We start from the raw sequence: 25450 nt of genomic DNA on the forward strand, positions 1-25450 counted from the left end.
TAAAAAAACATTTTATGAGGAGAAAAAAAATATTTGAGGGAAAAAGTTTTGATAACAGTAAAAAAAAAAAAAAAAAAAAAAAATCTCTCAAAATACTTTTAGGTTTGTTTTTAGATTTTTTTTTTCTTTTAAAAAATAGTAATAATAAAGTATATAAAATAAAAATAAACTTTTTTCTCTCAAATGTTTTTAATATAGTCAAATAAATAAGATTAAGCCATAAAACGTTTTTTTTTTCAAAATATTAGAGAAACGACAATTTTCATACCAAAAAAAAAACTCTTCCAAAATACTTATTTAAATTCTGAAATATATTTTTTGCTATCAGTGTGAAAAAAAAATTGTATATAAAATAATCTTAAAAATCTAAATTCTCTCAAAACGTAAAATCTCTCCCAAAAATAATTTTACTTTTTTTAGAAAAAAAATTTCACACTTTTTGTAGTTTTTTTTTTGCTGTTGGTATGACATTTTTTCCCCTTAAATATTTTTTTTCTTCTGCTGTAGCAGCAGCATCCATTTCCCAGCATGCACCATTGTTCCTGCTGTTGTGTGTCAGGTGTGTGACGCGATGCTTCCTGTGTCTGCAGGTCTGTGTTTGCAGGTGAAGCTGCAGAGATGTTTACCGTTCAAACACAAGGTGAGCGCAGCGACCTGTTCTTAAAGGGGCAGTGCACTGACCGTTGCCATGGTAACGTTGGTAGCTTTACGTCTCAGGGGACGAGACGTCGTGACCGATGGGAACCAATCAGGAGGAGACTCGTTGGCGTCGGTGTTGGTAAACGTCTCGGTTTTAGGGCTCGGAACACCGGGCAGGGGGAATGAGAGGGGGACACACCAGAGCAGGGGAATGAGAGGGGGAAACGCCAGAGCAGGGGAATGAGAGGGTGAAACACCAGAGCAGGGGGAATGAGAGGGAAACGCCAGAGCAGAAGGAATGAGAGAGGGGGACACGCCAGAGCAGGGGGATGAGAGGGGGGAAACACCAGAGCAGGGGAATGAGAGGGAAACGCCAGAGAGGGGGAATGAGAGGGGAACACCAGAGCAGGGGAATGAGAGGGGGAAACGCCAGAGCAGGGGAATGAGAGGGGGAAACCAGAGCGGGGGAATGAGAGGGGGAAACGCCAAGCAGGGGGGGAATGAGAGGGGGAACACCAGAGCAGGGGGAATGAGAGGGGGAACACCAGAGCAGGGGGAATGAGAGGGGGAAATGCCAGAGCAGGGGAATGAGAGGGGGACACCAGAGCAGGGGGAATGAGAGGGGAAAACGCCAGAGCAGGGGGAATGAGAGGGGAACACCAGAGCAGGGGGAATGAGAGGGAAACGCCAGAGCAAGGGGGAATGAGAGGGGGAAACGCCAGAGCAGGGGGAATGAGAGGGGGAAAACGCCAGAGCAGGGGGAATGAGAGGGGGAACACCAGAGCAGGGGGAATGAGAGGGGGACACCAGAGCAGGGGAATGAGAGGGGGAAACGCCAGAGCAGGGGGAATGAGAGGGGGAAACGCCGAGCAGGGGGAATGAGAGGGGGAAACGCCAGAGCAGGGGGAATGAGAGCAGTGGTCCTCATTAGTTTATGAAACCATGTTAAAGTTGATTAAAAAGATGAATAAAAAAAAATCATCTTTTGGAAATTGATCTTATCTTATTAATTAATTATCTTATAACTTATTTAAAAAAAGTGACAAAAACGTTCAACCCAACGAACCAAAACGTTACGACGGGAACGGGAAGACGACGCGAGGACTAACGTTGAAAATCCTCTTTAAAAATACTTCTAATTTACTTTAATTGAATGAAGGTTTTCCTTCTCTCCTCAGCTGGAGATTTACATTTCCGAGGGAACCCACTCCACTGAAGAAGACAGTGAGTCCGTCTGTTGTTGTTCCTGTTGTAATGTTAAAAGAAAATGGCGTCTCTCTCTGACCGTGTGTTTGTCTCCAGTTAACAAGCAGATCAACGATAAGGAGCGGGTGGCGGCCGCCATGGAGAACCCCAACCTCCGGAGATAGTGGAGCAGTGTGTCACCGGCCCGACGACTGATAGAGGGGGGGGAGGGGGGGGGGGGGTGGTGTGTGTGTGTGTGTGTGTGTGTGTGTGTGTGTGTGTGTGTGTGGTGTGTTAAGAGAGTGTATTTGTGTGTGCTAGAGAGGTGTGAGGGAAAGAGAGAAGTGTGTTGTGTGTGTGTGTGTGGGTGTGTTTGTGTGTGTGTGTGGTGTGTGTGTGTGTGTGTGTGTGTGTGTGTGTGTGTGTGTGTGTGGTGTGTGTGTGTGTGTGTTGTGTGTGTGTGTGTGTGTGTGTGTGTGTGGTGTGTGTTGTGTGTGAGAGAAAGAGAAGGTGTGTGTGAGAGAGAGTGAAAGAGAGATTGTGCTTCTGTGTGTGTGCGTGCACAGAGTGTGTGTGTGTGTGTGTGTGTGTGTGTGTGGGAAAAAGAGAGTGTGTGTGTGTGTGTCTGTGTGTGTGTCTGTGTGTGTGTCTGTGTGTGTGTGTCTGTGTGTGTCTGTGTGTAAGAGAGTGTATTTGTGTGTGCTAGAGAGAGTGTGAGGGAAAGAAGAAGGTGTGTGTGTGTGTGTGGGTGTGTCCTCCAATGAAAGAGAGAGAGAGTGTGTGTGTGGGTGTGGTGTGGTGTGTGTGTGTGTGTTGTGTGTGTGTGTGTGTGTGTGTGTGTGTGTGTGTGTGTGTGGTGTGTGGTGTGTGTGTGTGTGTGGGTGGTGTGTGTGTGTGTTAGAGAGAAAGAGAAGGTGTGTGTGAGAGAGAGAGTGAAAGAGATTGTGTGTCTGCGTCTGTGTGTGTGCGTGCACAAGAGTGTGTGTGTGTGGAAAGAGAAAGTGTGTGTGTGTGTGTGTGTGTGTGTGTGTGTGTGTGTGTGTGTGGTGTGTGTGTGTGTGTGTGTGTGTGTTGTGTGTGTGTGTGTGTGTGTGTGTGTGTTGTGTGTGTGTGTGTGTTTCAGGACGCTGCAGAGGAAGTGGCCATCTTTCTTCTGTGGTGACTGCTTTTAGAAATCTGTCCTTTTGTGTCTTTTTATAAATGAAATCATCGGGGGAATCACGTAGAAAGTCTCAATCTTTATAGAGGTGATTTATTTTTAGAGAAGATTTGATGTAAAAAAGATTCTGTATTAAAATCTCCGTCAACGAGAAGCTGCTTTGAGTCCTGTGTCATCAGGAAATTTGTCAATTATAGACAGCAGACACCGCTATTATTATACAGGTATTTATAACATGGGACGAAACTTTAAATAGTAAATTGAGGGGGGAGGGGGGCAACCTGGATCTTATTCTCCGTGACTCATGGAAACAACAATCTTTGAAATTGGTCCAGAATTAAGCAGAGATAGACCTTTTAGTTAAAGAGTAAGATCCTTTTAGTTTAACATGAAACAAACCCTGACATCACCATCACCAAACCCACCAGACTCCATGTAAATAATCACTACTTTTATCATTGCAAAACACACTTTGTTAAATGTGGACAGAAGCTAAATAAAACTACCAAAAGCCGTCTTGGTTCATCTTTCCACTGTTCCAACAATCACCACTCTGGTCTGGTTGGAATAAACTCTTAATTCACCCATTTACATGTGGAGATATGCTGCTCTATACACGCTAAAAGTAGTGATTATTTACATGGAGTCTGGTGAAGATATGCTGCTCTATACACGCTAAAAGTAGTGATTATTTACATGGAGTCTGGTGGAGATATGCTGCTCTATACATGCTAAAAGTAGTGATTATTTACATGGAGTCTGGTGGAGATAGGCTGCTCTATACACGCTAAAAGTAGTGATTATTTACATAAAGTCTGGTGGAGATATGCTGCTCTATACACGCTAAAAGTAGTGATTATTTACATGGAGTCTGGTGGAGATATGCTGCTCTATACACGCTAAAAGTAGTGATTATTTACATGGAGTCTGGTGGAGATATGCTGCTCTATACATGCTAAAAGTAGTGATTATTTACATGGAGTCTGGTGGAGATATGCTGCTCTATACATGCTAAAAGTAGTGATTATTTACATGGAGTCTGGTGGAGATATGCTGCTCTATACACGCTAAAAGTAGTGATTATTTACATGGAGTCTGGTGGAGATATGCTGCTCTATACACGCTAAAAGTAGTGATTATTTACATGGAGTCTGGTGGAGATATGCTGCTCTGTACATGCTAAAAGTAGTGATTATTTACATGAGTCCGGTGGAGATATGCTGCTCTATACACGCTAAAGTAGTGATTATTTACATGGAGTCTGGTGGAGATATGCTGCTCTATACATGCTAAAAGTGTTATTTACATGGAGTCTGGTGGAGATATGCTGCTCTATACATGCTAAAAGTAGTGATTATTTACATGAAGTCTGGTGGAGATATGCTGCTCTATACACACTAAAAGTAGTGATTATTTACATGGAGTCTGGTGGAGATATGCTGCTCTATACATGCTAAAGGTAGTGATTATTTATATGGAGTCTGGTGGAGATATGCTGCTCTATACACGCTAAAAGTAGTGATTATTTACATGGAGTCTGGTGGAGATATGCTGCTCTATACAAGCTAAAAGTAGTGATTATTTACATGGAGTCTGGTGGGTTTTGTGATGGTGTTTTCAGGGCCGTTTCATGTTAAAAAGGATCGTTAGTCACCAATGCATGGGGAAAATAGAATCCACGTTGAAAACAAAAATGTAAATTCACCCCTTTTAAAGGGGCACGCCACTGATCTTAAACCTGAAGTGAACAAAATAATAGATTCAAAATGTTTTTAAATGCCGAGTGCCTCTTCCTTACAGACAAATGCACAATGTGAGGATGTGAGGAACCAGAACCCTGCTTAGTTGTTGTAATGATGGAACTCCACCTGTTGGGGGCGCTGTTGTACTTAATCAAAGATCCTGACAGCTGGAGGAGCTGCGAGCCCAATAAACACCAGCAGACTGATTAATGTCTTTATAACACGGTTAAATTCAACACAAACAGCAGTGTGCATTAATAACATTTGTGTTAAAGGTGTGTGTGCGTGTGTGTGTGTGGTCTTGTTTAACTATACTTGTGGGGTCCCGACCGCTTTGTGGGGCCAAAATGCTGGATCCCACAACTTTAAAGGGCTTTTAGAGGGTTAAGACTTGGTTTTAGGATTAGGGTTAGAATTAGGTTATGATTAGGGTGGGGTTAAGGGTTAAGGATAGGCATTTAGTTGTGATGGTTAAGGTAAGGGTAAGGGTCTAGGGAATGCATTATGTCAATGATAGGTCCCCACAAAGATAGAGCCACAAACCGGTGTGTGTGCGACAGCAGCAACACCAACACACACGCCCTCTGCTTTCTGGGTTGATGGATTCCTGCAGCTGAACTGATGGAATCAACACAACGAAGATGACCTGCAGCGTGATTTACAGTCTCCTCACACAAAGTCCAACCTGACTCTTTGCTATTGTTCAGGGATTTTTTGTTGTTTTTGCAGAGCAAGAAAACAGAAAGTACAAAGCAATGTTTGAATGTTTTTTTTATTTCTTCTTGCACAAAGCAATGAGAATTAAATAAGAAAATGTGTGTGTGGTATTCATGAAGTGTGTGCTAACAGTTTTTTGGAAAAGGTCCCCCCCCCCGTTGTGGGTCTAGAAAGAAACTAACCGGACTGCACAGACATGAAGCTCAATATCTGAATTTCATCAGCTGTCCCTGGGCAGGCAAATCAACAAAGGAGTTATGCTGTCAAATGGTAATCATATCCATAAGAGTGTCAGCTACTGTAGTGGTTTCCAAAGTGGGGCTCGGGGACCCTCTTGGGGACCACAACAAAGGAATAAGGGACCCCGTACCTGAGAAATAGTCAAAGATTAACTACAAGCTGCAATGTAAGTTAAAAGTAATCGTCCAGCTTGTTTTACCCTTCACAAAAGGGCTCGTTATGCCGCTGACAGACTCAGATTAATATTCTAAGTCTCTGAGAGATGCACATCAAGCTAGGGCGTAGGGTCTGACGGAGATATGTGTCTCCACGTGCCTACAGTAGTAGCTAATGACTTGTGACTTGCACCAGGTTGTGTTCCAATGAATCACTGTTGATGAGCCAATCCAAAGGGTGGATGATTTCCATTTGAGTGAGTGGTGTCTGAACAGCAACGCTGGATGATGTGTCGAAAGAAAGCCGCCTTGACACTGTTTCTTGATTATAAAGTAAATATTCATCGTCAATTTACAAGCTCTGCAGAAGCTTGGAGAGCGTCGGATGTACACACTCTATAGCTTTCAATACCTTAGACAGACTTTATAAAGGATGTGTTTAGGTCTCATGTTAGATAACATACAGGATTTGCTACCTGGCAAACCTAAGATCACATCCAAGTCATCACGTTTTAGCCCAAACGTCCCTTCCAAAGTTTACTGCAACTCATGACCCAAATGCAGTGTAAACCCCCTCGCATCAACAGTGTTTAATCCGAACAGAACCGGATTCGTCACAAATCGTTAGACACTACAAGTGAAAAGATGAGTGGATAAAGATGTCACCCAGCATGGGATGTGATCCAACACGTGACCTTTACTCTGGCCACGAAGCAAACCTGCATGTGACCTGTCATGTGACCTTAACCCTTGTGTTGTCTTCCCGTCAGCCATGAAAAAACAACATTTTGGTAGCTTTTTTCCCAACATTTTTGCTTTTTCCAACTTTTTTTGTCACTTTTTTTGTCACTTTTTCAGTTTGTCACTTTTTTTTGTTGACATTTTTAACGTTGACAATTTTAGAACTTATTCAATGGCCCATTTTTTGTGACAACATTTTTTTTTTTAACTTAAAATGGGGTCAATTTGACCCAAGGACAACATGAGGGTTAATCTGAACAGAACCTGTTTCGTCACAAATCATTAGACACTACAAGTGAAAAGATGAGTGGATAAAGATGTCACCCAGCATGGGATGTGATCCAACACGTGACCTTCACTCTGGCCACGAAGCAAACCTGCATGTGACCGGTCGCGTGACCTTAACATAGCCTACATGACGTGCTTCTAAGATATTGAAAGGTGGAGTGTGTACATCTGGCGGAGACACTCACCGGGCTTCTGCAGAGCTTTTAACACGATGCTGAGCATCGTTGACACAACAAACCTTTAAAATCAAAGACAGTGTCAAGCGGCTTCGTTCCAGCGTTGCTGTTCAGACACCACGCTACGTGGCATCGGTGCAGATCTTTACCCAGAAGTAGAAATCAAGCTTCACGCAGCACAGACACGCCCAGGGGAAAACATGGGTCGGAGACACTGACCGGACGTCAGTATTTACCCCTCGCGTTGTCTTCCCCGTCGACCATGCAACGCTTACTTCTTCTGGGTCAAAATGTACAAAACATCCCATCGTTGAGGTGGTCTTTCTCGACACTTTCGTCACTTTTTTCAATGTTTCTCTCGATATTTTTTGAGCTTTAGTTTTAGATTTAAAAAAAAATAGTTTTTCCTAATTTCTTTTGAAGATTATCCCATTGTTTTTGTCACTTTATTCTAAGTTTTGTTGTCACTTTTTCCAACGTTTTTATCACTTTTTGACATTGTTTTGGTACGTTTTTCAACGTTCTATTATCAGTTTTTCTTTACATGCTATAAAATTGAATAAAACACCCAGATTCTTTTAGATTATTTTTCAGTCTTTATTTCCAGTTGAAGACATGAAGGAGGAGAGAGAGAATGACACGCAGCAAATCAGTTATTTGCTCTAATCATCACCAGCCAAATTGGCTAATAACTTAACTTAATAACTTAATAACTTTATTACCTGCCAAAGGTCATTTTACCCCCAATCTTTTATTGCACAATACAGCACGCTCGTTTTTTATGCGCTACTTTGGAGTCCACTCTTTGCAACATGTCCTCCTGCTCAGTAAGCCTGCACTCCTGCTCCTCCAGCTTCTTCTCCTGCACCTCCAGCTTCTTCTCCTGCTCCTCCAGCTTCTTCTCCTGCTCCTCCAGCTTCTTCTCCTGCTCCTCCAGCTTCTTCTCCTGCTCCTCCAGCTTCTTTTCCTGCTCCTCCAGCTTCTTCTCCTGCTCCTCCAGCTTCTTTTCCTGCTCCTCCAACTTCTCTTCCTGCTCCTCCAGCTTCTTTTCCTGCTCCTCCAGCTTCTTCTCCTGCTCCTCCAGGTTCTTTTCCTGCTCCTCCAGCTTCTTCTCCTGCTCCTTCAGCTTATTTTCTGCTCCTCCAGCTTCTCTTCATGCTCCTCCAGCTTCTTTTTCTGCTCCTCCAGCTTCTCTTCCTGCTCCTCCAGCTTCTTTTCCTGCTCCTCCAGCTTCTTTTCCTGCTCCTTCAGCTTCTTTTTCTGCTCCTCCAGCTTCTTTTTCTGCTCATCCAGCTTCTTCTCCTGCTGGACATGCAGAGCCCCAGACAGAGTCACGAAGGAATCCGTGAGACTTTTGTTCAGGATGTCAAACTCTGATTGGTAGTCTTCAGCTTTCACCACCTGAATCACAGCCATTGCCTTTTCAAATTTCCCGATCAGCTTTTTAGCTGATGTCAGAACTTTTTTCAGTTTCTCCACAGCTTTGTTTACGTCGTTCGAGAGTTGGTCCGGGTCTTTCTGTGACATGTAAAGCGCCAGTTTCTCCAGGGCTTTGAGTCTCTCCAAAACTTGGGGGTGGTGCTGATTATTCATCTTGATCCTGTCAACGAGGTTGCAGACGCCCCGGATTAGATTTACGATGTCCATGATCAGCTGGAGAGACGGGAAGACAGTTAGCTCCGAACAAAATGGACTAATTAGACATTAATGGGAAGTTAAAGGACGTCTATTACAGTATATCATATAAAGTTGAAAGTTGAAGTCGAAAGTATTTCCACTCAAACATGTTTACCAGGGGTGTGAATCGTCTTTGGTCTCACGATTCAATTTGATTACGATTATGATTGATTGATTACGAGTTTTTTTGTGATTGTTGCTAAAATCCTTGATTATGCGGCACGTTTTCTTCAAAAAATGTGAAGGAACATGCAGGATATTTATGCAATTTTATGCGATGAACTTGCGGGAATTTCCAAAACTTTCCAATGGCAACATTGAAAATGGCTGCTCTTGTGTGAAGTAAACATTTTTTAACTTTCTGCGACTTCTAACCCCAACCCAACGTCTCCTTCCAGGCATCCCTGCACCCGTTGACTTCAAGGTCCCTGACCCTGACCCAGACCCGCTGTCCGACCCGTCCAGTTGTTCTGTTAACCTGCTTTTAATATTTGGCCTTCTTTTAAACAGCTTTTTATTTAACCAAATGTTTGTTAAGGAGGTTTTTAAATGTTTTATTCCCACCGGTGGTCCCCTTGTGCCCATGCCCCTCGCAGCACCCATCAAGGGCACTGCGCTCTTACCATAACCTAACCCTAAGGCACGTAACTTTAACCCTAACCCCCTAACCCTAAAGCACCTACCTCTAACCCTAACTCCTAACTCCTAACTCCTAACCCTAAGGCACCTAACTCTAACCCTAACCTAACCCCCTAACCCTAATCCTGGTGCCTTCCAGGCAGCGCTGCCTGGAAGGAGACGTAACCCAGACACAGATAAATGTCATATTCCCTCGCTCTCTCTGACTGGAGGGAGAAAAGTTCATGGCGTATTCCCAGTTTTAGCAGTAGCTAGTATCTATTATCTAGTATCTATTAGCTATTATCGTACATTGCTACCTCTCTAAACTCCGCGCAGTAAACTAAAAACTAGTAAACTAAACGCAGACCCTCCCCCGTACGCCAACCGCAGTAACATCGAGCGCCTGCTAACAGGTTGTAACATCGAGACAAAACAATTACTTACTGTAAAGTAGATGTTGATGTAGGTAGTGTCGCCGGTGTGTGCATCTAATAAAGTGAATTAAAAGATTTATGTATCCTCTAACTAGGTCGGCTGATAAGTTATCATCCTTCCCTCCTCTGGGCGTCATATAAAAGTTAATATTTAAACTCCTGCATGTTTGTTGTGAATGTGTTACACACCGTGTGTCTCCATCATCGGTTTTAATTGGTATCATAACCCTCATGTTGTCCCCAAGTTGTCTTCATGTTGTCCTCATGTTTCCCTCATGTTGTCTTCATGTTGTCTTCATGTTGTCTTCATGTTGTCCTTACGTTGTCCCCATGTTGTCTTCATGTTGTCCTCATGTTGTCTTCATGTTGTCCTTACGTTGTCCCCATGTTGTCCTCATGTTGTCCTCATGGTGTCCTCATGTTGTCCTCACGTTGTCCTCATGGTGTCCCCATGTTGTCCTTATGTTGTCTTCATGTTGTCCTCATGTTGTCTTCATGTTGTCCCCATGTTGTCCTCATGTTGTCCTCATATTGTCCTCATGTTGTCCTCATGTTGTCCTCATGTTGTCCTATATCAATGTTCTTTTTAATTCCCCAAAATAACATGATTGATTCCAACGCTCTTTGCCAAGTACAAATCTCTACTTTCATTAATTTTGGGTCTTATTCTATTTTATAGCATTGTAAAACAAAGTGAAGTGTTGTTGAAATAGTGTTGAGTAAAAGTTGACATATTCCAGTCTGTGATTATCATCAACATCCATTCCTTTAATTTTAGTCTCAATAATTCATAATTTCAGCTTTTCTAACTTAAACATTAGGTATAATTTTCTATAAATGATGATTATTGACCATAAACTCCAAATATAACTGTGAAACTAAAGTTAACAAGTTAGTGTTATGTAATGTTAACGTCAAAAAAAGCTTCAAAAATGTGGAAAACAGGGACAAAAACGTAAGAGAAAGTTAAAAACATTGATAAAAAGCATCAATAAAAGTGACTTTCAATTTTGACGGGAAGACAACACGAGGTTTGTGTTGTTGCGTTGTTTTCAGCCCTGAAGATGTAACTGTGTGAACATTGTACCCAATCTTTCCTCAGGATCTACTTTCTTATCTTTCTACTCTCCCGTTATCTCAGTGAATTGAGTGTTGGAAGATGTAGGCTATTTATCATTTATATGTCTCATTAAACCTTCTCTTTGTTCTCCAAACCCGCAACAACTCCCAACACAGGCCGAGCCAGTGGATGATGCAGGACACGAACAGCAGAACCACCGGGATCGGATTTTTTCATTTTAGTATTGTATATAGCGTAGATCAGGGGTCTTCAACAGGGGGTCCGCGACCCCTAGGGGGTCCGTGGAGGTACTGCATGGGGGTCGCGAAAGTTTTGGTTGATTAGACTTTTTTTTATATCCCCCCCCACCCCCCCTGCAATTTTTTCCACTAATTGAAATGTCTTTAAATCCACATTAACATGAATTCAACACACTGTAGTGAACAGATAAATGGAGGCAGAAGATGTCTTTCAGTCATCAATGCACACATGGCGCTATAGGACCAGTTTGATATAACACCATGTTATACAATAAATATAATTAGGGGGTCCCCGCTCCATCTCGCCATCAGTTTGGGGGTCCTTGGCCTGGAAAACGTTGAAGACCCTTGACGTAGATAATTCACAAAGTAAGTGCATCGAAAGGACCAGGATGACCCCCTAAAAACAGTCAAAAGGTTTAGTGTGGAACGACGGACCCTGCACTCTGAGAAATGTCTGTTTATTAACAGTTGCATGACTGTGTGTTTTCTAAGAGAAGTTGTCCATAGAAAGTGATTCCCTGTTGTATTTGTGTTTATTTACATTTCAGATTGCATTATGGGAACTTTATCTGTGCTCCGGCGAGGAGACGACCAAGCATGTTATATGATGACCAAGCGTGTTATATGACGCTAAAGGAGACGACCAAGCGTGTTATATGACGCTAAAGGAGACCACCGAGTCAAGACCTAGTCCAGGACAGAATAAAGGTCTTATGCATGACAGTATCAAGACAATAATTTTGGGTTTCACTTTCCCTCCAATATTATTATCAACATAATAAAGACACCTGGACTCGGTCCAGACCAAAGGCCATGTTGGGCAAGACCAGCGGCCGAGGCCGAGACAAGTCAGAGTCCAGAGAAAACGGTCTTGAGTCCGGACTTGAGTCCAAGACCTGACTCGAGTACTACAGCCCTGCTTTAAAGTAAAAGATGTGAAAACCTCTTCCACTACTGATTAAAAAGACATCCCTAAGTTCTCCCTTTCTGCAGAGAAAGCAAAGCGTTGTGTAACGACTGTGGCGGCCTCTCTGTGCTCTGACTCTGTGATCAAAGCCGCGGTGCAGACCCCCAACGCCGGCCCAGCAAGGGGGTCAGGGAGGGACAGGGAGTCTGTGACTGGAGGCTCAGAACCTTTGATTACAGAGGGAAAGGATTGGCATTCAGTATCAAAAAGTAAGTTTTCACAACAGTAACAACACGGGCGTAGGGAGAGAGAAAGGACCGCTACTCTGTTCTGATGTGTGTGTGTGTGTGTGTGTGTGTGTGTGTGTGCAGGCTGTTCTCATGAAGCATTCATACATATAGCTTTGAAAAGTAAAGCACTGCAATCCGTATGTATTCCACGTATTTATTAGGAGAACAAAGATCCTCATAGGGAGGATGTTTGGCTCCTAAAACCCGGAGCTTTCAAACCAGGAAACAGGTGTTCATGTCCTGGAGAAGTTAAGGAGAAAACACCAGACCTTCACCAGGAAACAGGTGTTCATGTCCTGGAGAAGTTAAGGAGAAAACACCAGACCTTCACCAGGAAACAGGTGTTCATGTCCTGGAGAAGTTAAGGAGAAAACACCAGACTTTCACCAGGAAACAGGTGTTCATGTCCTGGAGAAGTTAAGGAGAAAACACCAGACTTTCACCAGGAAACAGGTGTTCATGTCCTGGAGAAGTTAAGGAGAAAACACAAGACCTTCACCAGGAAACAGGTGTTCATGTCCTGGAGAAGTTAAGGAGAAAACACCAGACTTTCACCAGGAAACAGGTGTTCATGTCCTGGAGAAGTTAAGGAGAAAACACCAGACTTTCACCAGGAAACAGGTGTTCATGTCCTGGAGAAGTTAAGGAGAAAACACAAGACCTTCACCAGGAAACAGGTGTTCATGTCCTGGAGAAGTTAAGGAGAAAACACCAGACTTTCACCAGGAAACAGGTGTTCACGTCCTGGAGAAGTTAAGGAGAAAACACCAGACTTTCACCAGGAAACAGGTGTTCATGTCCTGGAGAAAGTTACCAGGAGAGAAGTTACACAAGACTTTCACCAGGAAACAGGTGTTCATGTCCTGGAGAAGTTAAGGAGAAAACACCAGACTTTCACCAGGAAACAGGTGTTCATGTCCTGGAGAAGTTAAGGAGAAAACACCAGACTTTCACCAGGAAACAGGTGTTCATGTCCTGGAGAAGTTAAGGAGAAAACACCAGACTTTCACCAGGAAACAGGTGTCCTGGGAGTACTTCTTAAGGGGACTGGTGTTTTCACCCAGACCACAATCTTTTTGGAATCTTAGCTTGTTGTTTTGGTGTCTAAACTTAACAGTTTAGGTAAAGCGTGTTGACCCTAAAAGAGACTTTCAATCAATAACAACAACAAAGGCATCTGACCGAGCGTCTGTATTTTACGAGATGGTAGTCTACAGTCTAAATTAGCTGTTTCCATCTTTCTGTGTAGTTGTTATTACAGACCTTAGCTCCACCCTGCACCAACCAACTTGTGTGTAACCTCCTGCGGTGCTCGGCAGGGATCGGTGCAGATGAGTCAGAGCCCAAACTCTCCCTGAATAGCACTCACGGCTGCTGCTGTAACGCATCAGTTTACCGAGGCTTGGACCGTGAAGAAGCACGACTCCCAAGCTGAACAGATGGATGCAAAGCTAAGTTTACTTTTGTCAAAAAAAGACAGGCAACGGTTGAGAAACTGGCAGGAAACCAAAACTGGCAAACAAGTCTGAAAGAGAATAAACACGCAGGTGGAAAGGTAAAAAAACATCGGAAGGCTTCAAAGACAATGTGGCCAGATTAAAGAACACCTGGACATGTTGTGTTTGAAGCCTTCCTTCCTTGGTAGAAACCAGGGGATTGATTAGGGACTAGGAAGCAGGACCGCAGGTGGGCGTTGGAAATGACAACATCTTATGGAGAAACCTATAAATTAACCACAATTCTGTGCAGTCCAGTGGCTTCTGGCTGTTTTTGCAGGGCGCCATTTCTTTTTACACTGCATCTAGCAGCCAATCAAATTACAGCATTCTAGGTGACTGGTAAACTCCAAATTCTACTTTCCATTTTCAACACAGGTTTTGTCAGGTCTTACAAACATGAACTCAAAAGATTATTTCCAAAGAAATGGCTTCAGCACATGTCACATTCTCATTAGGGGCTCAGCCCCCCTTCACCCCCCCCCCCCTCCCTCCCGCCCTACAATTTAGTGTAAATGCATTTTATTGTCGAACCGTTATTCCTCTAAAATGAAAGCAGCGGCGAGCCCGCTGGGACCCACTAACACGCGAGTGGCGTCTTTTTAAATTAACCCCAATGTTAATTTGACCCGTTTTCAGTCAATTACAGTCACAAAAAATGTGCCGTCGAAATAAGCAACATTAAAAATATCAAGTAACTTTGGAAAAAACACCCACAATCGTTGAAAAAGTGACAAAAAATGTCAGAAAAAGCAACGATAGTGTTGAAAAACTGTTTTTTTTTTTTCATGGTTGAAGGGAAGACAACACGAGGGTTAACATGAATATGCATCTGCCCCAAATTAAACCCAAATTATAATTTTTTTGCTAAGTGTCTCCATCAACACAGCGAGAGGGCGTCAATTTATTCTGAAGCACTTTCCACCGCGGCGATGAAAGACAAGAGACAAGCCGCTGTGATAAAAAGTAATAAATCACAAGTCCCGGGTAATCAGGTTTTATTCTAACCATAGACATAATGGGAAAGAAAAGTCGTTGACATTATAAATCGGAGACGCGGCCGTCCACGTCTCCTCACCCCAGAGGGAGTCTCTGCTGACTTCACGTGATGAGTGGGTGTGAACGCGATAATCAAGAGGCAATCACAAAACAACATAACAAAATGTCTTCCTGAGTGGAGCCCTCCAGCTGGTTTAAAGGTCTCTGCTGTTGGATTTCTCCAAAGCAAATACTTTAAATGTCACACGTCAGGGCTGTAGGACTCGAGTCCGGTCTCGAGTCCAAGACCGGACTCTCTGTGGACTCGGACTTGTCTCAGGCTCGCTAGTATCTGGTCTCGGACTCGCTACTATTTGGTCTCGGACTTGTCTCGGACTCGCTAGTATTTGGACTCAAACTTGTCTCGGACTCGCTAGTATTTGGACTCTGACTTGTCTCTGACTCGCTAGTATTTGGACTCTGACTTGTCTCGGACTCGCTAGTATTTGGACTCTGACTTGTCTCGGACTCGCTAGTATTTGGTCTCGGACTCGCCAGTATTTAGTCTCGGACTTGTCTCGGACTCGCTAGTATTTAGACTCAGACTTGTCTCGGACTCGCTAGTATTTGGACTTTGACTCGCTAGTATTTGGTCTCAGACTTGTCTCGGACTCGCTAGTATTTGGTCTCGGACTCGCTAGTATTTGGTCTCGGACTTGTCTCGGACTCGCTGGTATTTGGTCTCGGATTTGTCTCGGACTCACTAGTATTTGGTCTCGGACTCGCTAGTATTTGGTCTCGGACTTGTCTCGGACTCGCTAGTATTTGGACTTGTCTCGGACTCACTGGTATTTGGTCTTTGACTCGCTAGTATTTGGTCTCGGACTTGTCTCGGACTCGCTGGTATTTGGTCTCGGACTTGTCTCGGACTCACTAGTATTTGGTCTCGGACTCGCTAGTATTTGGTCTCGGACTTGTCTCGGACTTGCTGGTATTTGGTCTTTGACTCGCTAGTATTTGGTCTCGGACTTGTCTCGGACTTGCTAGTATTTGGTCTCGGACTCGCTAGTATTTGGTCTCGGACTTGTCTCGGACTCACTGGTATTTGGTCTCGGACTTGTCTCGGACTCACTAGTATTTGGACTTGTCTCGGACTCACTGGTATTTGGTCTTTGACTCGCTAGTATTTGGTCTCGGACTTGTCTCGGACTCGCTGGTATTTGGTCTCGGACTTGTCTCGGACTCACTAGTATTTGGTCTCGGACTCGCTAGTATTTGGTCTCTGACTTGTCTCGGACTTGCTGGTATTTGGTCTTTGACTCGCTAGTATTTGGTCTCGGACTTGTCTCGGACTTGCTAGTATTTGGTCTCGGACTCGCTAGTATTTGGTCTCGGACTTGTCTCGGACTCACTGGTATTTGGTCTCGGACTTGTCTCGGACTCACTAGTATTTGGTCTCGGACTTGTCTCGGACTCGCTAGTATTTGGTCTCGGACTTGTCTCGGACTCACTAGTATTTGGTCTCTTACTTGTCTCAGACTCGGCCACTGGTCTTGCCCAATATGGCATTTGGTCTGGACCGAGTCCAGGTGTCTTTATTATGTTGATAATAATATTGGAGGGAGAGGGAAACCCAAAACGTATTGTCTTGGTACCTCAGGGATGAAGAATGGACCTGTATCATACCTCTTTGGTTGACAGTGTAGGTGCAAGACAATAGGAGTAAAAACTCCTTTGTCCCATGTGCAAAAACTTAATTTACACACATAATGCAGTGCCATCTTTGCTCAGCCATTGCTCCAGTGGTGATGCACTGGGTTGTGTGTGTTGCGTGCAGGAAGCCTGTCTTTGCATTGTTGTTGTGTATGTCCTGTCTAAATTTTTATGTTATCTTTCACTCCCGACTGCACATCACGTTTCCCATTTGGGATAATAAAGCGAACTGAACGAGACGTATGGATTTTCTGAGAGCTGCTTCCCGAGGCCCTGGAGGAATAGAAAGGGCTTTAAAGTGCAGGTCTCATTCTGTCAGCCAGGAACTACTCCAGAGGTTATACAGCTTCCAAAGCACCTCGCGGGAGCAGCTGGAAGAAGCTGGGCATTTTAGAACAAAGATGTTTTTAATGAGACGAGTGAAACAGACCCCGAGCTGAAGGACTTACTGGCTGCTGGATGCATTATTTACCACACTGTGTGTATTTTAACCTTCATACAGAGTACAAATACTTTGCTACTGTCCTCAAGTAGATTTTTCAGATATTTGTCCTTTACTATTTATTATTGTGCTGACTTTTTAATTTTACTCACATTTTTAACACGAATGTCAGTACTTTCTACTCCTTACATTTGACCAAATTTGGCTCGTTACTTTAGTTTTAGATGATTTCAGTTGAAACTAATCGGATGGGACTATACGCCGCACTTCTGCACCGCTACAAGACGACTCAACAGATTTGATGGCGAATCATTGCGGCTTGATGGCGGTAACGTTAGCGGTAACGTTCCACTCCATTGCTGCCGGACCTTCCTCCACAGCGCTGCGGATGAGGGTCTGGCTAGTCCACACAGCCTTCCTGGATGGGAAAAAAACCTGCTCTGGTTTATTGGCAATCAGAATTGCCGTAGGCGGACAGATAGTCTAGCTAGCGATCTGGATTTACCCTGCAGAGATCTGAGGACCAGGTAACCATAGTCCTCAGATTGGACAGATAGTCTAGCTAGCTGTCTGGATTTACCCTGCAGAGATCTGAGGACCAGGTAACCATAGTCCTCAGATTGGACAGATAGTCTAGCTAGCTGTCTGGATTTACCCTGCAGAGACCTGAGGACCAGGTAACCATAGTCCTCAGAAATCAGCCGCAGGTTAGAACGCCAACAGGCAACAAAATGCCGAAGAAAAGGCGACAAAAAAGTGACAAAAAGGCGACGAAAAGGCAACAAAAAGGCGAAAAAAACGACAAAAAGGCGACACAAAGGCGACAAAAAGGCAACAAAATGGCGACAACGTTTCTACCGATGTTGTGTAACCCTGGTCGTCAACAGAGACTCTGATTGGACAGATAGTCTAGCTAGCGGTCTGGATTTACCCTGCAGAGACCTGAGGACCAGGTAACCATAGTCCTCAGATTGGACAGATAGTCTAGCTAGCGGTCTGGATTTACCCTGCAGAGACCTGAGGACCAGGTAACCATAGTCCTCAGAAATCAGCCGCAGGTTAGAGCGCCGACACAGAGACAGAGGACGGGGACGGAGGTTAGAGCGCCAACAGGCAACAAAATGCCGAAGAAAAGGCGACAAAAAGGCAACAAAAAGGTGCAAAAAAGGCGTCAAAATGGCGACGAAAAGGCAAAAAAAAAAAAAAAAAAAAAAGCCAACGAAAAAGCAACAAAATGGCGACAACGTTTCGACCGATGTTGTGTATCCCTGATCGTCAACAGAGACTCTAATTGGACAGATAGTCTAGCTAGCGGTCTGGATTTACCCTGCAGAGACCTGAGGACTATGGTTACATGGTCAGCCGCAGGTTAGAGCGCGGACACGGAGACAGAGGACGGGGACGGACATCCGATGGAATTGGAGCCATCCTGGAAGTGGAACTGTGGTTCGGTGTCTTGCCCGAGGACACATCGACGTGGGCGACGTCGGTTGGCGGGCGCCCGCCGGTTCCTCTCGTCGTTGTAATGCAAATCCGAGAGGTTGTAAATGAACGTGTCGATGGTCCCTATGCACCTGCCTCTCTCTACCATGAGCTCACCAATGCGGGGGACTACTACTCATGTGTGTGCAGAATAATCAACAAGATAATTAAGTGGACACAATCAGCGAGGCCAACGCGAGCATCTCGTGAGCACATCAAATGTTCAATGTTCGGAAGAACACGGTGCACTTCCCTCCAGGCGATTTTAATAAACTCTCATTAAAATGTTAAGTGTTTCTGCAGGCTGACTGAATGTCACCCTCATTGCTGAGGTGACAACCGCTGATTATTCTTCTTGGGCTGTGGGTCCTTTTTAGCAGCTCGGAAGAGATTTGTCGACTGATATGTGCCTCCGTTCTGTTTGTCCTGTGCCTGTGGATGTAGGCATTAAAAGGACTAATTTAATTTATTCTGATTTATTCACAAAGTAAGTGCTACCGCTTAAAGGGTAACAAAGGCTTTTTTTTAACATGGACCCTATTTTCCCATGTTGGGAAAGTGACTGATGGGAACAATCTTTGAAACTGGTCCAGAATTAAGCGAGAAACAAGCTGGTATGTAACTTACAACATTATAGGACGGATCCCTATAGAGACAAACCTTTTAGTTAAAGAGTCAGATCCTTTTAGTTTAACATGAAACAGCCCCGAAAATCACCATCACCAAACCCACCAGACTCCATGTAAATAATCACTACTTTTAGCGTGTATAGAGCAGCATATCTCCACCAGACTCCATGTAAATAATCACTACTTTTAGCGTGTATAGAGCAGCATATCTCCACCAGACTCCATGTAAATAATCACTACTTTTAGCGTGTATAGAGCAGCATATCTCCACCAGACTCCATGTAAATAATCACTACTTTTAGCGTGTATAGAGCAGCATATCTCCACCAGACTCCATGTAAATAATCACTACTTTGAGCGTGCATAGAGCAGCATATCTCCACCAGACTCCATGTAAATAATCTCTTCTTTTAGCGTGTATAGAGCAGCATATCTGAGTACCCAGGGCCCAAAAAGATGCTGTAATGAATAGCTGTGTATTTGGGGAGGGCCCCCCAGACAAAGCCTTTCTACAGGGCCTTTCCTCTCACATTAAGCTCGTTGCTTTTTGTCTTCGGCCGGAGTGACAGCTCCTGCAGGACAGAATATAAAATGTCCCGAGTGGCTCATTTCTTGTCTCTGCTGTCCATCTGTGTGTGTCCACCTGGAGAGACGCTGTCCCCCCACACAGCTTTGTGTTTTCCTTTATTTGTAGCCGCTGGAATAAGATGCCACATGCATTAGTTTCTGGGGATTGAACTAGTTCCTGCTTGGTCTCTAGTAGCTGTATTTCCATCCACACGTTGTTATCTGAATTAAGTGATGTTGCATGAAAAATGCCTCATGGAAAATGTCAAATTTGATGGATTTTCATGAATAGCAAAGGAAATGCGTTTGGTCTCATCTGATTTTATCTTGATGATTTTCTCCTTATGTGATAAACGCTGATGGAAACATCATTAACTGAATAAATAATGAGTTGTGATTAAGTTTTAGATCATTTTATGGTTGCAACCCGCCACAAAACGCAGAAGAAGAAGTTGTAGTTCATTTCCCCCAGTATTTCCTCTCTGTCTGCACACATGGGGGGGGGGGCAACAAAGACAGATGGACGTGGACGGACGAGGAGACGAGAGACTTTCTGGATTTAATTTATCATGAACTCGTGAAGGAAATGGCCTACAAAGGTTAACAAGCATAGTGTGTGTCCCTGTGTGTGTAACAAGCATAGTGTGCGTCCCTGTGTGTGTAACAAGCATAGTGTGCGTCACTGTGTGTGTAACAAGCATAGTGTGTGTCCCTGTGTGTGTAACAAGCATAGTGTGCGTCCCTGTGTGTGTAACAAGCATAGTGTGTGTCCCTGTGTTTCTATAAATCCTATAACAGGTAGAAACTGTCTGATGTCCCTGTTTCTATAAGTCCTCTAACATAGGTAGAAACTGTCTGATGTTCCTGTTTCTAGAAGTCCAATAACAAGTAGAAACTGTCTGGTGTTCCTGTTTCTATAAGTCCTATAACATAGGTAGAAACTGTCTGGTGGTCCTGTTTCTATAAGTCCTATAACATAGGTAGAAACTGTCTGATGTTCCTGTTTCTAGAAGTCCTATAACATAGGTAGAAACTGTCTGATGTTCCTGTTTCTATAAGTCCTATAACATAGGTAGAAACTGTCTCTTCCTGTTTCTATAAGTCCTCTAACATAGGTAGAAACTGTCTGGTGTTCCTGTTTCTAGAAGTCCTATAACATAGGTAGAAACTGTCTAGTGGTCCTGTTTCTAGAAGTCCAATAACATAGGTAGAAACTGTCTGATTTTCCTGTTTCTAGAAGTCCAACAACATAGGTAGAAACTGTCTGATGTTCCTGTTTCTATAAGTCCTATAACATAGGTAGAAACTGTCGGATGTTCCTGTTTCTATAAGTCCTATAACATAGGTAGAAACTGTCTCTTCCTGTTTCTAGAAGTCCTATAACATAGGTAGAAACGGTCTCTTCCTGTTTTTATAAGTCCTATAACATAGGTAGAAACTGTCTGGTGTCCCTGTTTCTATAAGTCCTGTAACATAAGTAGAAACTGTCTGGTGTCCCTGTTTCTATAAGTCCTGTAACATAAGTAGAAACTGTCTGGTGTCCCTGTTTCTATAAGTCCTGTAACATAAGTAGAAACTGTCTGGTGTCCCTGTTTCTATAAGTCCTGTAACATAAGTAGAAAATTTGTCCCTTCAGGACCAAATGAAGGTGAAAATTGAAGTTGAAGAAGAAAAGGTGCAGAGGACTCAAGAGATCAGAAAACAACCCAAGCAGCAGCTGCTTGACATTCAGCGTTATGCCACTAAAGGAAAATAATCAGAGAGCAGTTGGGGTTTTAAACTCAATGGAACATAAGGTACTTTTGCTAAAATAAAGCAATGTCATTTAAAACCAGAGCGGCAGCAGTTAGAGCTCATTTAGGGTTATTCAGCCGTCCAAAACACAGTTTTACCCTCCTAATAGACCTTAAGAAAAACAAGAAGGAGCCAATAAAACTGGTATTCTGTAGCTGGACTCTGATCGATCTGTTTTAATAAACTCTGGATCAGATTTACTAAAGCTTCTGCATTCTGTCCTGATATATATATATATATATAAATATATATATATATATAGTACATACTGTACAGGCATTAGTAATGGTGGGAATAACCAAAACTCTGCTTTTTCTGAAGTTACAGTTGTGCTTAAACAGGAGTTTATTATAACAGTTTGTCAAACAAAGAGAGCCCAAAAAGGGCTAAATCCAAAACATTTCAAAATCCAAGAGAGGCAACATGTGGCAAAAAGTCCGGGGGAACTCAGGCTGGGTAGCGCTGACAGGACGTCGTTGACAGGACAAACTGGCAAGACTCACAGGGTGACGGCAAAACTGGCAAAAAGATCTGGCACAAGACCAAAGGAAGACAGGGGTTAAGTACAAAAGGTATCGAGGTAACGGGGAACAGGTGAGACATCAGGTGAATCCCATTAGGGCGGGGCAGGACAATCAGACAGGGACAAAGTGAAGCTGGGCAAGACGAGACAGAACAGGAAACCAGACTATCAACATAAAACAGGAAGCAGAACAAACACTCACCGGGGGACACAAGACAGGACCAGCAACACAAGACCAGGGAGAAAACTAAGACAAAATCACAGGGAGGCCAAAGAACGGGAAAACTAAACCCAAACAAAACCCCCAAACCACAACACCTAATGCCTTAATTAAAACAATTAGGAAAAATCTAACCCATAGTCCATACAGGGGGCATAAGTATACACCCCCCTATGTTAAAATACAGGGGCATAAGTTTACACCCCCCTATGTTAAAATACAGGGGCATAAGTATACACCCCCCTATGTTAAAATACAGGGGCATAAGTTTACACCCCCCTATGTTAAAATACAGGGGCATAAGTATACACCCCCTATGTTAAAATACAGGGGCATAAGTTTACACCCCCCTATGTTAAAATACAGGGGCATAAGTTTACACCCCCCTATGTTAAAATACAGGGGCATAAGTATACACCCCCCTATGTTAAAATACAGGGGGCATAAGTATACACCCCCCTATGTTAAAATACAGGGGGCATAAGTATACACCCCCCTATGTTAAAATACAGGGGCATAAGTATACACCCCCTATGTTAAAATACAGGCTGCATAAGTATACACCCCCTATGTTAAAATACCATAGAGGCAGATTTTAATTATTAAGGACCAGTTATTAATGGATCAGGATACTGTGCATCCTACGTTATCTGGTCTTTGCTTTCTCTCCTTCTCTCTTTCTTCTTCCTCCACCAACCTCTAATCTTTCCATCCTCTCGTCTTCTTCTCTTCTTCACGTCGACTTCTCCTCCTCTAACCTCCCATCTCTTTCCTCTGTTCTGTCCTTGTCTCTTCACCCCCGTCGCCTCCTCTTTAAAAACCACAGGGGAGGCTGAAAGCTAACGACTCCGTGATAAACATTCGAATGGATGCTCAAACCGCTGTTTGCCTAATGACAACGCTCCACTAAGTGTTTTGCAGCTCTTCATTTGCATTTCAATATCTCATTTTCACAAATCTCTCCAGGACGGCGGAGACAGCAGCTTTGTGTTTTTTTGTCTCCATCCACTGTCTAAGCGGTCCCACATGGAGCTTTACACAGCTTCCATCTTGGATCTGTGCAGAACACTTCAAGCAGTTCACATGTTCATTCAGAAAACGGCAGCAGTGGCGTCGATGTGAGCTGCAGCGCTTTTATTTCAGGTCAAATAAAGAGATTTTTCAGTGTTATGGAGGCTGTCAGATCCATGGACAGCTGCAGGAGGGAGGAGACAGACTTTGAGGCTGCAGCAGCAGATACTGCGAGGACGAATGCTGCCGTCACCACGGGGGGGGGGGGGGGGGGGGTGTTTCTGTTCTCATCCAAAATAATGTTTCTGTGTCGGCCATTAGTCAGAAACACTGCAGGCAGAAGGCTGAATGTTGGAAGGCTGAAAGTAGGATGGAGTACGTATGGATGAACAGAAGAAGGGAGGAAGGATGGATTTACCTTATTTATTATAGAAAATGTCATTTATAATCTGCAATTTGAATAGCCCATATAGTATATATATATTACACACATATCCCATATATTATACAGATACGCATATATTATATATAGAGCCCATATAGTATACATATATCCCATATATTATACAGATATTATGCATATATTATACATAGAGCCCATATATTATACATATAGCCCATACATTATACAGTGATTATACATATATTATACATAGAGCCCATATATTATACATATATTATACACATTATCAACAACAAAAGTGTTGATTTCCATTTTCAACGGGACGACAACACGAGGGACCTTGAGTCCTTTCCAGCGGCCCGGGTTTGAATCCGACCTGTGACCCTTTGCTGCGTGTCACCCCCCCCCCCCCATCTCTCCCCCCCCTTTCCTGTCTATCCACTGTCACTAGCTCTGTTTTCATCCACACGTTTTAATCCAAATTAAGTGATATCAAATGAAAAATGCCTCATGGAAACAGTCAAATTTGATGGAATTTCATGCATATCGACGCAAAGGCAACACGCTAAACGCTGATGGAAGTACGGGAATAAGAGTTAGTTACAAAGCGCGGAGTACTATGGGACACAGAATATCTAAAAGGTGGAGAGGACTAGAGGCAGCATGCATGGAGACAACATCACCAGAGTCCAGAACCCTTAAATAGCAGCCTGCACAAGGGTTTTCCTGGCTAACGTGTTAAAAAAAAGTTGTATTTCTAAAATGAAACCCCAGCCTTAGTTTCAGCTTATTTGCAAGCTTTTCAACATGAACTGCTGCTGCCAAATAAAGAGCAAAACCCCCAAAAAACACAACTGTGAGAGGACAATTTCTAGATGACAACGAGGTCAGCGAGAGGCAGCGGAGGTGTCAGCTGATCGAAAAGCCTCTCTCCTCCGATGGGACTCGGGCTTTTATTCTGAAGGCCGAAGCCCACGTGTCGCACGCCTGTGACAGGATGCTGCATCTGAGTGACTCACAACGGAGACAAAAAACCTGGTTTCTGGGTTTCGTCTTCTTCCTCCCGAGGGGGTGTTGATGAGACACCCCCCCCCCCCCCCCCCCCTCCGAGGCGTCTATGACCTAAAGGGAGTGATTTCACAGCTCGTGTAATCACGGAGCACCGAGCGCCCAGCGGGAGCTCCACCCTGCTGGGGAAGAGCTGGTGGGAGGTCGTGACGCATGTGTATGTGTGTGTGTGAGTGTGTGTGTGTGTGTTTGGGGGGGGGGTGGTGGTGGTGCTGGGAACCAGCATTCACAATGGGAACCAATCACACAGCATGCAAGGCTGTGGAGTCCTATTGTTTTTCTAAGGATTCATATATTCATTTTGTTGTTATTATTTTCCATTATTCTTCTCTGAGTAAAACTCCCGCTGCAGCCTTAAACCCTGCACGCAACGAGTCAAAATGAAAGCTAATAACCAAGGAGGAAACAGCGTGAAGGCAGCAACATCTCTCCCTGGGCAGAAGCCTGCTTCTCTCAGGAGGTGTGAAATGCTTCCATGGTGTTGATTTATGGCTTTAATATGCAGATCATGGCTGCCTTGTGTCTCTTTGGAGATAAAGATCAATGGAAACAAAGGATGTAAACAGAGAAAAACAGAGATTATGGGACAGATGCACCGAGCAATAACACAACATCACATAACACAACATAGGTAATCTCTCATCCCTTTGTCCAGGGCGCTGGTCCTGACAGGTGAGGGCAGGATACTGGATCCACGTCTTCCACTAAGATGAGTTTCAGTTTCTCTATCTGTCAAAAACAAGGTGGCTATCTAATATCCGTCTTTGCGAGAGGGACACAAAGACGCACAGGAAACATGGACCTTGAAAAATGACAAACACCGAATCCCA

General features: G+C 43.7%; 2 long non-coding RNA genes across 2 annotated transcripts; both read left to right on the plus strand.

Annotated features, from left to right (window-relative positions):
* The first annotated feature begins 558 nt into the window (after nucleotides 1–558).
* On the plus strand, nucleotides 559–2113 carry LOC116678894 (uncharacterized). The gene is made up of 3 exons (XR_004329406.1): nucleotides 559–640; nucleotides 1818–1863; nucleotides 1942–2113. It is a non-coding gene; the product is annotated as an uncharacterized LOC116678894 (long non-coding RNA).
* Nucleotides 2114–2167: 54 nt separating this feature from the next.
* Nucleotides 2168–3141, plus strand: LOC116678895 (uncharacterized). Its single transcript, XR_004329407.1, has 2 exons — nucleotides 2168–2257; nucleotides 2827–3141. It is a non-coding gene; the product is annotated as an uncharacterized LOC116678895 (long non-coding RNA).
* The last annotated feature ends 22309 nt before the right edge of the window (nucleotides 3142–25450 follow it).

This window comes from Etheostoma spectabile, unplaced genomic scaffold (assembly GCF_008692095.1).
Source record: "Etheostoma spectabile isolate EspeVRDwgs_2016 unplaced genomic scaffold, UIUC_Espe_1.0 scaffold00008582, whole genome shotgun sequence".
NCBI lineage: Eukaryota > Metazoa > Chordata > Actinopteri > Perciformes > Percidae > Etheostoma > Etheostoma spectabile.